At 48.8% G+C, this 8,597-nt stretch overlaps 1 protein-coding gene across 4 annotated transcripts in view; it reads left to right on the top strand.

Moving 5' to 3' along the window:
* The window catches only part of ABHD6 (abhydrolase domain containing 6), a 45,489-nt gene that overhangs the window by 5,949 nt on the left and 30,943 nt on the right, over positions 1 to 8,597 (top strand). The window contains exon 1 of one of the 4 annotated variants that reach the window (XM_019536869.1): positions 491 to 755. The exons of 1 other annotated variant lie outside the window; for it this stretch is intronic. The gene's annotated coding sequence lies outside the window, so the exon portion shown is untranslated. Of the gene's footprint in view, positions 1 to 490; positions 756 to 2,734; positions 2,755 to 8,597 lie in introns of those variants that run through there. 2 more of the 4 variants (XM_019536866.1, XM_019536868.1) reach the window with 2 other exon arrangements.

The following is an 8,597-nucleotide window of genomic DNA, read 5'->3' as shown; positions in this document are numbered from 1 at the left end:
GAGAGGAGCCGCGGGCTCCCCCCACCCCGCAGGCCCCTGGCATAGCTGTCCCGCACGTGGGTGCCGGCGCCCTGGGCCCTGCGCGTGGGTTGTACCCTCGTGGCCTTTCCCCCCCCTCGGCCCCGCAGCCGCAAGTTATAGCGACCCTGGCCCCGGCCAGGCCACCGGGTCTGCAGACGTGACGTGCCATGCTGTGCGCACCCTCCTTCAACCGTGCGGTGCTCGAGGGACAGGGGCTGCGGAGGTGGCAGGAGGAGGGAGGCTTTTCCTTAGCAGGCGCTGCCTGAAGAATTGGATTGTTTCGGGGTGGTCATCAGTCATTGCTGTGGTTGGCGGCCTGGTATCATGAGAGAGAGAAAGAGGGAGAAACTGTTTCGGGCAGGAGTGGATTCAGGCCTGCGCCTCTTGTGTCGCACAAAGGACCAGCGCGGGGAAGGCGAGTCGACGCGAGCCTCCCTCTGAAGACCGGCAGAAATGATGTTGTGGTTGTTAAAGCTAAAGGTTTCGTCTTTAACGCCAGTCCTCACGGGAATGGATTCCCGGCTGGGCTCCACATCGGGGCGTCTCGGGTACTTTGCGGCAGGTGACAGGCAGCTGCTGAAAGATTCCAGAGCGTGACACGCACGTGATGTCATAGAGGCAGTGATGTCATAAGTCATGTTGCGATTAGTATTATTTCTCTGTAGATGTGGAGCTGTAAGCAGGAGGCAGCTTTCAAGGAGAACAGACTGACCTGGTTCAAATTGTGCTAGCAAGTAAGAGGAGGAAAAGTTGAACATTGTGGCGCCGGGCATGCCCAGTCTGTTGTACTAGGCTCCTCAAACCCTGGGATTCCTTTCATGGGGTAGTAAGCCTGTATTTTATTGTTTCTTCTTGAAATATTTCAAATAATAAGATGAATTTATATATATCATCTGACTGTGTAACCTCCCAGCTTCTGAATTTAAAAATCTGTTGACACAAGTCAGAAACCGAGCATCTCGGAACAAACCTGGCTAAATCGGGCACAGAGCAGATGCAGAATGATCTTTTTATTCCCAACAGTTCTGTGCGGATACCTGCTGTGTTTGAATTCAGTCTGCCTGCTTAATGATATATATAATTTCTGCAGTATAGAAGTCCTCTATGACCTTGCATAGATCTGCGCAGCATACAAGTTAGCTTTCCTTTTCTTCCCTCTGTCAAACTGAGCCCTAAATACACATATGTGTTCAGTAATCATTGGAAGCAGCACTCCCGGTTATGTCTGTTATCCTCCGTTAGCTAAACATGATTTCATCAGAAAGAGTTTGCTGGGTAGATTATGTAACATTCCCCGAGATGCAGCATATGAGAAACTGCTAATACTAGAGAAGTGTCAGCACTCGAGGGATGATGCTCCGGTATCTTGCTGCTTCATGTTTAAATCTTCGTGAATCTCGTGAATGATATTAAATGAGCTTAGGTCAATGGTTCTCAAGTACTCTACTAGATTCCAGTCCTTAGGCTTCACTCATTTTTGACTACAGAAAAATAATAGAGTGTTTTTTCTGCTGTAAAGAACTTGGCAGGGTCACAGTAGATCAGAAGAGAATGTGTTTAACAAATTCCTATTAAAAATCCCTGGGTTTATCTTGTGAATCATGTTTGCACACCTAACAGTGCGTGGCACCCCATGGTACTTTTGAAGGGCACCCCTGGGTGCCACAGTATCCTGGCTGGGAAATCACCGGTTTACATTAATTCAGTTTTTGTGACTTGTCTTCCTTCTTTTACTCATGCTGCACAGTGTAGTGCTGTTGAATCCTACCTGGGTCTAACTTTTTTTGAATGAAGAAAAATGCTTGAGTTATTTCTCTCAGAATTTTTTTTCTCTTTTTTGCTGAGCCTTGAATTGGCATAAAAGAGAGAGTATAGACTAAGATTCAAATCTCATTTAGCCTGGCATGTCAGTCCTTTCTGGCTGACAGCCCTTGTGTGACAATGCAGCTAACGTACTGTACTGGTAAGTGGGATTTTTTGCTTTTGAAACTTCTGGTTAGTCAGTTGTATTGATGGAAATGAATCTTTTATTGCCTGATGAGTACTTAGTGGTAATTCTTTTGGCTCTTCCTTGTGCTTTTGATACTCATGAATCAAATTATTTTCACTTGGCCATTTGGTTATGAGCTGTCTGGGCCCTGTTCTGGGTGGTGTAAGTACTCTTTTGCCTTCTGCCTTTGTTCCACTGCTTAATTACATATCGTCTCTGGCAGCCCCGTGACTGTTGGGTAACAGGGTTTTATTCTGGATCTTTTTCAAGAAAGTTTTAATTAGAGAAATAGCTTGGGTCTAATGTTAGCTCATGTCTCTAGGAAGCAGTGCTCTTGGCTTTTGCTCCCAGATCTGCCATTAGCTGATTGTAAACTTCATTACATATAAGAATTGCCATTTGCTGGGTTAGACCATAGGCCCATCTTGCCCCATATCCTGTATCCACTAGGGGCATCACAACTCCCCCCTGGCTGCTGCTGGAGCTGCGGGCCAGGGAGTAGCCGGAGCCCAGCTGAGCGCTGCAGGCTCCTGCCCCCTGCACGACCACCACCTTGCCTGGACCAAGAGCCCCCTCCCCCCCCTTGTGGGGGCAGGGGGGCCTTCTGCCTAACCCACCACCTGCTGCCACAGCCTCCTGCAGCAAGTGGGGACCCCACAGAGCCAGTGGGACCCCTCCATCATCAACCCCACCAGCTGGCTTTCTGGCTGCTCTAGCAGCAACCCCATGTCTACCCTCCTGTGGTAACTCCTGTGCTCCACTCCACTTCTTCCAGTGTCTTGTGGACCGCTGAGTAAGCCAGCGGCGTGCTTCCCCACTCCCTCCTGTAGGTTGCTTGTTTGTCCTCCCGCACCACCCAGTTAGCTGGAGGGGGTCCCCCCAAAACCAAATTAGCAACACCTGCAAGGACCAGCATTAGCAAGTGCTACCCACTCAGCCTTCCTTCAGCTCTGCAAGCCCCGCTGCTCAGCCCAGCACCTGACCTGCAGGTTTCCATGCAGCCTCAACAGCTCGGTCCTCTGCCTCCTGCCCGCACCATGTCAAGCAGTTGTGGCCCCCTCCCTGCCATCAGCAGGCACAATGGGGTGTGCTTTGACATGCCTGAAGTAGAGCTGCTCCCCTTTGAAAATTATGTGCTTGTGCTTGCTTGAGCAGTGGGCCCCCTGAAGATTGTGGCAGCCTCTGGGCACTGTGGTAAGGGTGTCTTCTACCTTGCCATGGAGGGTGCCATGCAAGAGGTGGCAGGACGGGGCTCACAGTGTGAGGCAAGCATGTCTCCTTCGAAATCTTGGGACCTTGGTGGTTATCAGCTCTGTCCCCTCCATTACTCCTAACTGGGCCCTCATGCCCTTTCTGCAAGGCCTAGAGAGAGTCCTCTCTCCAGTCATCCCTCTCTTGCTGGGGTGCCAGGACCCCAGCTTCTGCCATATCCAGTCCTTCCACCACCCAGTCACCATCCAACTGACAGCAGAGGCAGAGGGAGGGGGACCTTTACAGCTACATGTCAAGGGAGGTGAGGTGCTTCTAATGCCAGGTACCAGGACACCTACCAAGAGTGCCCCCTCAGTTAGCAATGAGGGGCACTGCAACCCCTGCCAAGGAGAGGGGTGCCACCAGCACCCCAGCATCCAGCCCCCTCTGCAAATTCAGGGGACCCCATGCCACAGCCACCAGTGGGGTTCCAAAGAACACCTGCCCCTACCACCCCACCACCAGCCCTTCATATCCCCATAGTGCTCCTGGTGCCCCAGAATGACCCCTCCCTGGGCCACCCTGAAGCTGGGTGGGTGCTGGTCCCATATAGGCAGCAATCTGGCATCCAGAGCAAAGCAAAGTGCGAGGATCAGGTGCAGTTCAGGCCCTCTGATATGGAGAAGGCTCCCCTCCCATCACTTAAGATGGGGGGCTGACGTTGATGTCATGCTCCCCATCTCTTGAGCTGCAGAAATCCCATCCCCACAAAAATTGAAAAAGATAAGTTGTTACCACTGTGGAGGAGGGCCCAGGATGGCATGGCCATGTTGTGGTAGAGGAGCCCATGGAGGAGATCCCAACAGTGCTGGTTGCGACCTGCTCCCTACCACTGCAGGCACTGGAGCCTTGGCCCCAGCCACTCCTGGGGAATGTCCAGCAATGGAGCCCGCCCCCTCTGGCCACTCCAGTGGTGGGGGGTCTGTGTCTGGGGTCATGCTAGTGGGCCTGATGGGGAAGAGTCCTTTTCCTAGGGCTCTAGGGAAGTCACTGTCATCCTGCAGATGCCTGAACTTCCTCCACCCCGATCAAAGCTACCCCAGTGTGCCCTGTGGCCCTGGTGCTGAAGGGGGAGAAACAGGGTGCCCCACCGAACACCTCCCCATCCCCAAAGGCACAGGAACCTCTTCCATTTGCCCTGCCACTACCCATGCTACCCCCTCCCTCACCCTGAGGGACTGCATCTTTTCCAGTATCAGGGGACATTTATACACATACATTTTCATGCCCGGATGTGCCGGAGATCCGATGTGTTGGAGCAGACTCCATTAATTGAGTCTGCTCCATATGCGACCTGACGCGCATGGTGCTGTATTGCTTGCAGTTGTATAAGTGGCAAAATGCACGTCAGTGTGGAGAAAATGGCAGCAGTGCACTGTTGAATTAAAACACCTTGTGCATTAGTTTAAAAGCGCACCGCTGCCATTTTCTGCACGCTAACACACGTTTTGTCATTTATACAACTGAAAGCAACGCAGCACTAGGTGCTTTTCAAAGCACCTGGCGCTTGCATATGTAAAAAATGCCCAGGGGGCCCAAGACTATGTAGTGGACCATGTGGCAGCCTTCCCCTGGGCCTCTGTTCCCACATGGGTGGAGGAGGGGGAAATGCTCACCCCACCTGGCAGCCAGGAAGAACCCACCAAACTACAGAACCAGCAGGATGGCAACTGGGAGTCTGTGAGCTCCATAGAGCTGGCAGACTTCTTGGCCCCAGTGGTACCCAGGGAGGAGTTGCTCCAGTTCTTGCATCTCTCCCTCTCATTTTGGACTGCTGGGGGAATTTCCACTAAGTCCTCAACTCAGTGAGGGCTCTGGTGGAGGAAGACAAGGGACACAAGTGGAGCAATGCCAGAAACTATCACTGCGTCCCACAGCTTTTATGACTCCCTCTTTGTGTTTGGCAGGATGGCGGGATTGATGGGTCCTGTGGTTGGTGTTGCCTCTGTGAAATCCCTGCCACGCCTAACAATAGCTCCCACCAATAAGGTCTCTCACTGTGGTTACCCTCAGTGTGCGTGGCTGCAGGATGAGTCTCTGCAGGTGCCAGGTACTCTCCTTCCTTCCTCCAGGAGAGGAGGTACTCTGTACTTTTCCTGCAGGAGACCCATACAACTCCAGCTGCCAAAGCCAACTGGCGGCTGGAGTGGGGAGACAGGGTCTACTTCAGCCACCTCCCAGAGATGTCCCGTGGGGCAGCCACCCTGTTCTTCCTGATCCTGGCCCTGATCCATCACCTGGTTTGGTTTTGTTTTTACTTGTCCCAAGTAATCAGTTGATGTGTCTCATATCCCTTATGAAAGGAGACTTATAGTTTTCATCGTGGGCCGAAGTTTATGACCTCATGGCACATCAAATGGGCTTATTTCACATAATGGCAGAGAGTGGAGGCTCAAAAGGAGAGGGAACAGGGGATGACCAGGGTTTTTCCCACTGTTACTTTCTCACTTTCAGCCTCCAGCATTTGAGGTTTGGAAAGCTGTAATTCAGAGGCTGTACCCCTAATTCTCATAGTCAATAGCTACTGATACCGCTTGCCTCCATTAATTTGTCCAGTCCCTTTTCCAGACTGGCTAAACTGTGTCAGCTCCCACAACATCTGGTGACAGTGCATTCCATGCTTTCATTGCATGCTATGTAAAAAAGAGCTTCCTTGTATTGGTTTTAAACTTACTTCCTACTAGTTGAGATAATTTATCTTTTGGTAACAGATTGTATGTAACCCGCTGCCTTCTAGCTGTTAACAAATAAATGTTATGGATTTTTTTTGTTATAACTGAATTTTGACAGAACCAAAATGCTTCCTGTTGGCTCTAAAAGGTAGTTAAATGCACATCCTCTTTTGATCATGTTGGCTTAGAACAGGAAAAATGTAGGCCTCGTTAGACAACAAGAGTTACCTTGGTCTTTTTTTAAAAAAAAAAAGAAGAAACAAAAAATCTAGCTAAAGCTGAGGTGCATATTGCAAAACAAAATTAGTCTTATTCTTTCCCTAGGGCTACATTTTGCTGTTCTTGCACTCTGCCTAGTCCTTGAGGGCACTGTATTGGGAGCATGGAAACATACTCAGTCTTGCTGTAAGGTTTTTCTCTGTTACATTTCCTGCTGTTCTAACCTCCAGAAACAGTTTGTGACACTAAAGGAGAAGACTGGGTGAATAGCTGCTGGGGGGTCATCAGTATTGCTGTTACCTCTGCTGCAGGAGTAGATATGTAAAATTAATTTCCTCTAGATTGTCTGGCTTGTGCGGCTCCTTTGTTATTATCCCGTAAAGCAGGTGGTGTGGGAGGAATAAATAGGTGCTGTGTTGTTGTCTGACTATTTGTATCCATCCCACAGCCCCTGGCAGCTGTTTTAACTTGGTTGGAAGCAGAACAATCCTTTAGGATGATTGTCCCGAAGTCTAGTAATGCTGTTTGTGCCAGCAGAGTTACTTTGGAGGGAGCAAAAGTCGAATTGGGTGAAACACTTCAGTAACCTAAAAAATTCTGCTTCAGATCTGAAATAGAGGAAATGACATGAAACACACGTGTGCACATACGTGGAGGTACTGAAAGCTGCTTGTGTGACATTGGTGCTGAGAAAAGGGCATCCAAGATCTCTGTCCAGATTTGTCAGATGCACTTGGCTTGCTAGGAATATGGTTTCCTGGGTAAGGGTAGTGTTCATTGGGTATCTGTAGTCATGTGAGTTGCAACAGCTGTCATGAGTATCCAAGGAACAGGCTGCAGACAGGGAGCTGGTAAATATGACTTTGCATGTTGAACCTTAATGCAGAGCCGCTGCAGGGAATCAAACACTTCCTGCCCGTGCCAGCCCATCCCTCTTCAAGGGAACCTCAGAATACCTGGACCTGTTAGCCAAGTTTTCAGACACCGTCATGCAGTTGATGTTAGTCGGTTGCAGTTTGTTGTATAACGTCTGTATTACATACTGTAGCCTGAAATCTGCTCCACCTAGAACTGCTAACTATTTTGCAGAAAGAGCCCTTGATTTGGATGTACAAAGAAATGTCCATGTCTGGTACGTTACAGACCCAGTTATCCAAGTGTTTTGAAGTTACATAAAATCATTGTGGAAAGATGATTTTTTTTTTAGATAAATAGGAGCAGGCTAAATTTTGGTTAAGATACCTTAAATGCATTAATTTTCTTAATATGTTGCAGGGGTGTATGTTGTAGCAGTGCATAGGCAGAAAAAGGTTCTTCGGGTGAATCTAGTTTTTTTTATTAGACCAACTTAAAGAGTTGGAAAAACATCTTTTTTAAAGCAAGCTTTTGGGTTTAAAAACCCTTTGTCAGGCTAAGGAAGTCTCTGCAGCTAGTGTGTGCTCTTCCTGGATGGAATGAAAAGTAAAGAAGCCAGAGGCCGGGCTGGTACAAGACAGGCAGTCAGTGAAGATGTAAACTGAGGAGTCAGTGGGTGAGAGACGTGATGGCTGTGGGGAGAGAGAAGGGGGATGAACAGTGGAGAAGTACCTGGAGAGTCAGATGTCAGGCAAGTTATAATGTGTCATAAATCCAAAGTCTTGCACTCCACCTAGTCCATGATTTTTAGTATCAAGAGGGTTGATGAAGTGAAGTTCATAGGCTCATCTCTATGCGCCTCCAGAAATGTAATATATCTCATCCAGTGCACCAAATTCCCTGATGGAAAATACGTAGGAGAGACCAAACAACAACTGTGCACCAGAATTAACACACACCGGAAATCCATCAAAGACAAGAATACCCAGTTACCTATGGGGGTACGTTCTCGCAACAAAACCACTCTCTCTTCAATCTCTCAGCTTGAATCCTCAAAAGAAACTTATAAAACACTTCCCAGAGAGGAGCCTATGAAATCCACTTCATCAACCTCCTGGATACTAAAAATCATGGATTAAATATAGACATTGGATTTACGACACATTATAACCTGCCTGACATCTGGCTCCCCAGGTACTTCTCCACTATTCATTCCCCTTCTCCTTCCATCCAGCCTGTCTTTCACCCATTATTAACTCCTCAGTTTACATCTTTGCTGACTGCCTATCCTGCATGCAGACGAGCCCGGCCTCTGGCTTTACTTTTCATTTCCTCCAGGAAGAGCACACACCAACTGCAGAAACTTCTTCAGCTTGGTGAAGGGTTTTTAAACCCAAAAGCGTGCTTTTAAAAATGTTTTTCTAACTGTTTCAGTTGGTCTAATAAAAGAGATCAGATTCACCCAAAGAACCTTGGGAAATTTGGTTGTCACACCAGACGACAAAGCTAACATGTTTAACGATTTCTTTGCCTCTGTCTTCCTAAGTAGGGACCAGAACAGCCACCTCCCTGCTGGGCCCCCCTCGGGC

Source organism: Crocodylus porosus, unplaced genomic scaffold, assembly GCF_001723895.1.
Source record: "Crocodylus porosus isolate Cpor-Errol unplaced genomic scaffold, CroPor_comp1, whole genome shotgun sequence".
Taxonomy (NCBI): domain Eukaryota; kingdom Metazoa; phylum Chordata; order Crocodylia; family Crocodylidae; genus Crocodylus; species Crocodylus porosus.
This window is presented reverse-complemented; position numbering and strand designations above follow the sequence as displayed.